Source organism: Hyperolius riggenbachi, chromosome 4 (genome assembly GCF_040937935.1).
Source record: "Hyperolius riggenbachi isolate aHypRig1 chromosome 4, aHypRig1.pri, whole genome shotgun sequence".
Taxonomy (NCBI): Eukaryota; Metazoa; Chordata; class Amphibia; order Anura; family Hyperoliidae; genus Hyperolius; species Hyperolius riggenbachi.
This window is the reverse complement of record NC_090649.1, coordinates 214,253,609-214,262,535: the sequence shown is the minus strand read 5'-3', so window position 1 is coordinate 214,262,535 and position 8,927 is coordinate 214,253,609.

The window sequence follows — 8,927 nt, the reverse complement described above, 5'->3', positions numbered from 1 at the left end:
AAAAATCCAGGACAGCCAGCGAGGGAAACTGCAGTTTGCCGTCACACCAAGTAGGAAAGAGGAGCTATCGGAGCACGAGAGAGAGGACAGGCGGAGCTTATGTCGGAGAGGGAGACGTTCAGCCAGTCATTGCACGAGTGAAAATAGAGCCTGGCGCTCACAGACAGTGCAGCCCACAGTGAGTGCTCAGAATCTGCAGATGCTGTGGTCATAGGCGTCCGCAGAAAATTTTCCAGGGGGGGGGCAAAAAGTGAGGAGTAAAAAGCGCGCGCCGCGCCGCAAATCTGGGTTGGTGTTGTGTGGCGCACGTAGCGCGCCAAAAAATGGAGCTACGTCATTATGCGCGCCGAAAAAATGGGTGTGGTCATGAACCAGAATGTGGGTGTGGTCGTGGGTGGAGACAAGTTTACATGAACTAAGCAATGGTGGGACATTAGATTAGGACAGTGGTGGCAAACCTTTTAGAGGTCGAGTGTCCAAACTGCAAAGTCACTTTACTATCAAAGTGCCAACAGCAATTTAAACTAAATACAAACGTTTTAACTCATACATGAACATTATGGAAAATTAAGTTGAAAATAAACTGTGAAGATAAACAATTTCATCCATCGTACTCCTGAAAAAATTATTCATTTTTTTTAGAACCTCCCAGTTTCATTTTCTGTTTTAAAAAGCGTAAAAAGTATTTAATGCTATTGTCTCATATGATGATGATTCAGCTTTTTCCATAGTCTCGCAGTTAGCAATCATGTGACCCCCAACAAGAAAAATTCAGCAATCATGAGCCCCCCCCCCCCCCCCATCAAGACAAATTCAGCAATCATGAGGCCCCCAACATGACCAACTCAGCAATCATGAGGCCCCCAACAAGACAAATTCAGCAATCTTGAGGCCCCCAACAAATCATGAGGCCCCCAACAAGACAAAGTCAGTAACCATGAGGCCCGAAACAAGACAAATTCAGCAGTCATGAGGCACATAAATAGACAGCTTTTCACATAAATAGGCAGAATGCCCCCTTAATATGTAGACACCTCTCACCTGGCAGCAGTTCCCCAAAATACACTCAACCTGACAGCAGTGGTTCCCCAAAAATAGGTAGCCCCAGGTCTATAGGTGTCCCCAGAATAGGTGGCCAGCGGTATAGATGTCCCCAGAACTGGTAGCCAGGGGTAGAGATGTCCCCAGAACAGGTAGCCAGGGGTATATGTGCCCAGTATATGTAGGCAGGGGTATATGTGCCCAGTATATGTAGGCAGGGGTATATGTGCCCAGTATATGTAGGCAGGGGTATATGTCCCCAGTATATGTAGGCAGGGGTATATGTCCCAGTATATGTAGGCAGGGGTATATGTCCCAGTAAATGTAGCCAGGGGGATATGTCCCAGTATATGTAGGCAGGGGGTATATGTCCCAGTATATGTAGGCAGGGGGTATATGTCCCAGTATATGTAGCCAGGGGGATATGTCCCAGTATATGTAGGCAGGGGTATATGTCCCAGTATATGTAGGCAGGGGTATATGTCCCAGTATATGTAGCCAGGGGGATATGTCCAAGTATATGTAGCCAGGGGGATATGTCCCAGTATATGTAGGCAGGGGTATATGTCCCAGTATATGTAGGCAGGGGGATATGTCCCAGTATATGTAGGCAGGGGTATATGTCCCAGTATATATAGGCAGGGGGTATTTGTCCCAGTATATGTAGGCAGGGGGATATGTCCCAGTATATGTAGCCAGGGGGATATGTCCCAGTATATGTAGGCAGGGGTATATGTCCCCCTGGGGTATATGTCCCAGTATATGTAGCCAGGGGGATATGTCCCAGTATATGTAGCCAGGGGGATATGTCCCAGTATATGTAGGCAGGGGTATATGTCCCAGTATATGTAGGCAGGGGGTATTTGTCCCAGTATATGTAGCCAGGGGGATATGTCCCAGTATATGTAGCCAGAGGGATATGTCCCAGTATATGTAGGCAGGGGTATATGTCCCAGTATATGTAGGCAGGGGGTATATGTCCCAGTATATGTAGCCAGGGGGATATGTCCCAGTATATGTAGGCAGGGGTATATGTCCCAGTATATGTAGGCAGGGGGTATATGTCCCAGTATATGTAGCCAGGGGGATATGTCCCAGTATATGTAGGCAGGGGTATATGTCCCAGTATATGTAGGCAGGGGTATATGTCCCAGTATATGTAGGCAGGGGTATATGTCCCAGTATATGTAGCCAGGGGGATATGTCCCAGTATATGTAGCCAGGGGGATATGTCCCAGTATATGTAGGCAGGGGTATATGTCCCAGTATATGTAGGCAGGGGTATATGTCCCAGTATATGTAGGCAGGGGTATATGTCCCAGTATATGTAGGCAGGGGGATATGTCCCAGTATATGTAGGCAGGGGGATATGTCCCAGTATATGTAGGCAGGGGGATATGTCCCCAGAAAAACTGGCCATGTGTGCCCCAGCAGGAGGGGAGCAGCGCAGAGAATAGGGAGAGCTATGGGCACTCACCTTAGGGGGCTCTCTCTCCCTCTCTCGCTCTCCCCTCCGGAGTCCAGAATGAAGTGTGCAGCGGCTGGCAGCGGGTGGAACTTACCTCCTCTCGTCGCACGCGCCGGATGGATTAGCCGCTATGGTCTGATCCAGACCAGAGTGCGGCACCAGAACTTCCGGCGCAGGAGCGAGATGAGGTAAGTTCCGCCTGCTGCCCAGCCGCTGCACACTTCATTCCGGAGGGGACAGCGAGGGAGAGAGAGCCCCCTAAGGTGAGGGAAGGGGGGGGAGACGTCCGCCCTTCCCCACTGTGCCCATAGCTCTCTCTCTTCTCTGCGCTGTTCCCCTCCTACTGGCTGCACGGGCACGCGGCCAGGGGGGGGCAGCGGGCGGCCAGGCTCGGGCAGATGCCCGGTTTTGCCGTATGTGCGGACGCCCATGGCTGTGGTGCCTGAACTTCCGGTATGTGGGCTTTTTGACATCCTGGTTGCCCTGTAATCCCGGAGCGTTCCGCCCATTGTGCACAGTATTAAATTACATGCTGATAGGGCCCCTTAGATGCCGAACGGACCTAATCAGGCACTTGAGGTGCCTGGTTGAAGATCCGGCTCTGTCTGCTGTGCTCCCCCAACCTGACACACGCGTTGCTCCATTGTCCCTCCACTGCCCCGACCCCCCACCCCACCAACACCACCCATAGCAACAAAACACATCATCACCTACATAGCTGACACACGCCTGTACAAGCCGGCCAGTGATGTCACCCTACAGGATCAGATACCAATCCCGACGGGCAACGTGTGTACGCATCATGACTGAGCATTTTGGAGACAATAGTATGGGTCAGTGTTGCCTGCACAACTTTGTTGACACACTGGGGGAGTTACTACTAGCTTATCTAAGCTCAAACTAAAATAATTATCTTGAGTCTGAACATACTTGCATATAATACAAATTACATAAAACAATAATAAAATGTGGGGAGTGGGGAGATGTCATTTTATTAATCAATATCAGAGTTCTCTTTCATGCTAATTTATTCGATATGGCTCTGTTAAAAGCGTTAAAAGCACAGTACAGTTTTAACATACATACAATGATTCTCAGCAAATAACCCGAAAGTAAAATTATTATGTTGGCTTTTTTGCTGTGCTTTTTTTCCCCTTGACACTGAACTGACAGAGTGTAAAAAAAGCATTCCCTTCCTTTCCACAAGCTACTATCTAGCCTTTGTGTAACTCCCTGGGCCTTTATTTATTATTGCTGCGGTAAACAGCAATGGCCTGTGATTAAATACAAATCCCAATTGTAGCATTTATTTAAAAAAAAAAAAAAGCTGCAAGTGCACATCCCAATCGCAATGTCATATCACAGATTTATTAACCATTTATGCCCCAAGCAATGACTGCAGTGATTGCCTGCAAGTCACAGATAATGCTGCTTTTTAGCCATAGGTTTTGCCAGAGAAAATGTTTATAAAACAGCACTGCAACCTGAAATAAATTGTATATTGATAGCCAAATCATTTATTGTTCTTTAAATATTGTATTTAAAAATATAAAGCACTGCAGTGAGGGAACAGAGACTATTCTTGGGGCTGGAAGAAGCACTTGGTAAGTAAATATGCATACTGTATGTTATCTTCATCTCGCAACTCCTTTAATTAATTAGTGCAATTGGCTGGCAAAGATGTGATATGATACCTTGCAATGATTAGGAAAATGTATACGCATGCATGCATCCTATTACATATAGGGCCGGATTTGTACTTTCCAGCACCCTAGGCCGGCTGTCACCAACCGTCCCCCCCCCCTAGTTTGAACAGGCCCCCCTCTGTTTTGCTGCTTTGCCCCGTTCAACAAAGAAGCAGTGCATGCTCTGTCCACTCCATGTAAGTTTGCGCTCATGTCTGCATGCACAGCAGGCGATAGTGTTCTGGGCCTGCATACTTCAGAAATGATGCTCATGTATGAGCAGCACTTGTAAAGTACACATACCCATAACACTCCCTCGGCTCCTGTGCACATGCATACAGGAGTGCAAAATCACAAGGAGCCCCAGTGGACAGCGCTGCTTCTTTGTCCTCTGTGCTACTTGCTGCCGTCAGAGCCACAAATAGGGGACAGTGAAGCACAATGCAGAGAAGCCCATACAAACCAGAGAACAGGTAAGTAGGATCCGACACTACACACACTGGCATAGATGTAGTGTAATGCTAGGTACACATGATGCAATTTTCTGACAAATTTACTGTCAGGTCGATTATTTCCATCATGTCTGATCTAATTTAAATTTTTCGATCAATTTGCTGTTCACTTCTATGAAAAATCATTCAGAAAATTGATTGGAAAGCAGATCGGACATGTTGGAAATAGTCGATCTGACAGTAAAGCTGTCAGAAAATTGCATTGTGTGTACCCAGCATAAGCTCAGGTGTACTTTACATAGTGACAATTTAGCACTTAAGACAGATTTTAAAATCAGTCAGCAGGAAGTTTTGTAACAGAATAACACTTTTTATTGGCTAACCAAAAGAAAAACAGTGAGCCTTTGGTTAATGAGCCATCTTCAGACTTTGTTACTGTATACAAGATGTAAGCACACAGCTATAGATACAGACAGCAGGAGATGCATACATTGTTTTGTAAATATAAATAAATGTAACACAGTTGTCATTCTGTTTCAAAACATCCTGCTTTCACTGATGGTCAACACAGTACTTTGCTGGCAAAAAATGCCAGGAAAGAGTTAAACTGTAGCGCAAAGAATGTTGTTGACATTCTCTAGGAGAAAAAAAAAAGCCATAAATCTAACAGATCTGAGGTCTTTAACAGCACTGACCTACTAGTAATAAACTAACATCAGTCAGGGAGGGGGAGAGCTGCTAATTCCTGCCCGTGAATGCATGCTGCATAAGAAAAAGTAATCGGAACTCAAGAGTTCTGCTACTTGAGACCATATATTTTTCTTCTCACAGCAGATTGTTTGTCCCCTCTCATCATACAGGTGACAGCAGATGCTGACTGCCATAACACACACTTTGCACAAGTAAGAGAGATGCAGGGATCTCTGGAATTCAGGCAGACCAGAGCAAAGCAGGAGAGGTGATTTACTTTGACATGTGACCTCTTATCTCTCCAAGTCCTGCGCCCTGCTAATTTTTATCGCCCTAGACCATGGCCTCTGTGACCTTTCCAGAAATCCGGGCGTGATTACATATCAATGGATCAAGGGAGTTATAACTTATTTTTTGATATGTTGCAAGCCGAAGCCGGGTCCCCAGCTTGAATCCCAACCAGGGCACTATCTGCATGGAGTCTGTATGTTATCACTATGTCTGCGTGGGTTTCCTTGGACACTCATGGTTCCTCTCACATACCAAAAACACATATAAGTTAATTGGCTTCTCCCTAAAATTGGCCCTAGACTGCAATACATACACTACACGATACATACATAGACATATGACCATGGTAGGGATTAGATGGTGAGCTAATCTGAGGGACAGTTAAGAGATAAGACAATACACTCTGTACAGCACTGCGGAAGATGTCAGCGCTACATAAATACTAAATAATAATAATAACTCTACAATTCTCTGTGCTTAGTGGCTACATCTATATCTTCTATGGTGAAATTGTAGTATTACTGATCTAGAGATTGGGACACTAACCACTCCAAGCTCAGAGAACATTGCACAAAGAAGAATCCACCATCTAAAGGTCATATACGATTTAATCAAATCAATCAATGCACAATTTATTTTATATAAATATGATTGGTTGTATAGTAAATTCTAAAATATTTTTTCGATCAATAAAAAAAAAGATATTTCAGAATTTTTCAATAAATATCTGATCAGATCAAAAGTATGAAAACTAACTTATTTATATATATATATATTTTGTTTTTTTCCCAGAAAAATGATCATAAGCATATTGGTTGAATTTTTCAAATTATTTGATCAAGCAGATAGAAGCAAAAAAATGGACTTGTGTATTGCCGCCTTAAAGTACACCTGGAGTGAGAAGCATATTGAGGATGCCATATTTATTTTTAATTATACAATACCAGTTGCATGGCATTCTGATTCTGTCTTCTCTGACTGCAGTAATGTCTGAATCAAACACTAAAACAAGCATGTGGCTAATCCAGTAACACTTTAGTCAGAAAATCTAATCTGCATGCTTGTTCAGAGTCTATGGCTGAAAATATGAATGTCATTAAATCATCAAGACAGCCAGGAAATGTGCATTGTTTAAAAGGAAATTCATATGCTGGTTTTTGTTTTCCTCTCACGTCAGGTGTGCTTTAAGTTGTCAACATCTGACCGTTTATAAAATCAATATTAACAGCCATACATGGACTGTTGACCATAAATAAACATGTATCAATATGTATCTTGATCCTTTTGCAATCAATTTAATCTGAAGGAAGACATTAATCAACTGGAGAACTAAGATTAACCATTTAACCTCCCTGGTGGTATGATTCCCACGGGTCTCGGGGGTGCACCCTCTGACGCGGCGGGTAGCGGCGAATCAGCGCGGAGTAGCGGCGATCGTAAGTAACATGCAGCTAGCAAAGTGCTAGCTGCGTGTATAAAAAAAAATTATGCAAATCGGCCCAGCGTGGCCTGAGAAATCCTGCTGCACGGCTTACCCCGTGTCCAGCACGGGGTTACCGCTAAGGAGGTTAAGTATCAGCGTTTTCTGCTCGCTTAATGATCAGAGACTGCTGGCACGAGAAATTGACCAATACCGACAAATCGCTGGCTCCTGACCGTCTCTATCAATGTAAGCCAATAGTAGTAGTTTATGTTGCTAGACAGGGTCAGGAGTCGATGAGGGCTCTGCCATTATAGAGACAGCAGAGCGAGTAAGCTGTGGCGGCGAGACAGTAGCGAGATAAACAGGAGAGGTGAGAACACACTGCATCGGTGAGTGGAAATCTTTGCCCTGCCAGACAGCCAGATCAGCATCAAAACAGGATGTTGTTTTTAATTAGCGTCGCCCGTAAATGGTTAAGAAATAATATAAATAAACAATAATATTATAATGTTAATAATAATAATAATGTAATGCTGGGGCGCAAAACTTTCTGACCACCCAGCGTAACAAGGCTAAGTAGCTGGATAATGGAAGAGGCTCCACAGATGGACACAGGAGTAATGAACAAGGGAGCAAGATTGCCAAGAGCAAATGCAGCTCTGGTCCGCCTATCAGGCTAGATGCTAAGTGATACAATACACAACAGACGTAGTCGGTAACAGGCTTGGGTACACGTTAATTCAGATGTCAGTCGTATTGGAAGGATTAGGCAGATTCGTAGTCCAGAGGCAGGCAAAGGTCGGTACACAATACAATATACAATATTACAAATAATACAATACTGACTGACTAGAGTACATATATATCGTCCTGAATGATGCACAATATATGAAATGTAGCTCTCAAATAACTCACTAGCTAAAGCACAAGTAATGATAATTAACAAGACAGACAACAGACAACAGACAGACAGACGGAATGCTCAGCCAATCTAGTCACTGTTTCAGCGACGGTAACATTCACACTGAGATAGACAAGACTAACAGGTAGGAGCAAACTAATGGCAACTGCTGCTATAGTTTGTCCTCAAGAGCAAGGCTAGAAGGAATACTACCAGTCACCAACGTGGTGCTGGCAGAATCTAACTATCAGGATCAAAAGGACTTCACTGACCCCCGCAGGTCAGCAAACATCGTCCAGCAGACATTAAAATACAGAGCAAGGCATTATACATTTACAATAACAACTTTCACAACATAGACCCAATGACAACTCAGAGAGCTGGTTTGATTACCATTTGCTAGCTGAAAGACTAATATAACAAATGCATGCAGTACTATGCAACAACAACATGCACTCAGGAAATCCAGGGCTATCTGGCTGGAGTTCAACTGCAGCAAATCTGGAGACTTTCTCAGCACCTGGCACTTTACTGGTTATTGTGCAATAGTGTGTTGATGTGTATTAAAGCAAAAGGTTCCAGTGTGCATGGACCCACAATGTGAGTTTGGGTTTTATTTTAATGGTTTTGAGTTGTTGCAATAAAGTGTACCTCCCCCCCCCCCCGTGCATGAACTTTTCCCTGACTCCTGCATATATTTTTTTTTGGGTGACGGTCACTGTCTACAATATTGAGCACAAGGTGTCTGCAGGCTTCACAGTGTGCAGGAGTGCAATTGAGAGCGCTGAGGATTATTGTTTTTTCTTGACATGTTTAAGGTAAGCCACCTCTTCACTTCTTAAGGCTCATACACACACTTGAATAAAGTTGGCTGAGGTGGCCGATAATGAACACCTCAGCCGATAATCAAGCGTGTGTACAACAGCCCCCAAACACCAATATATGAGAGATCTGCCCCCAATGGCGGCCAACGTAA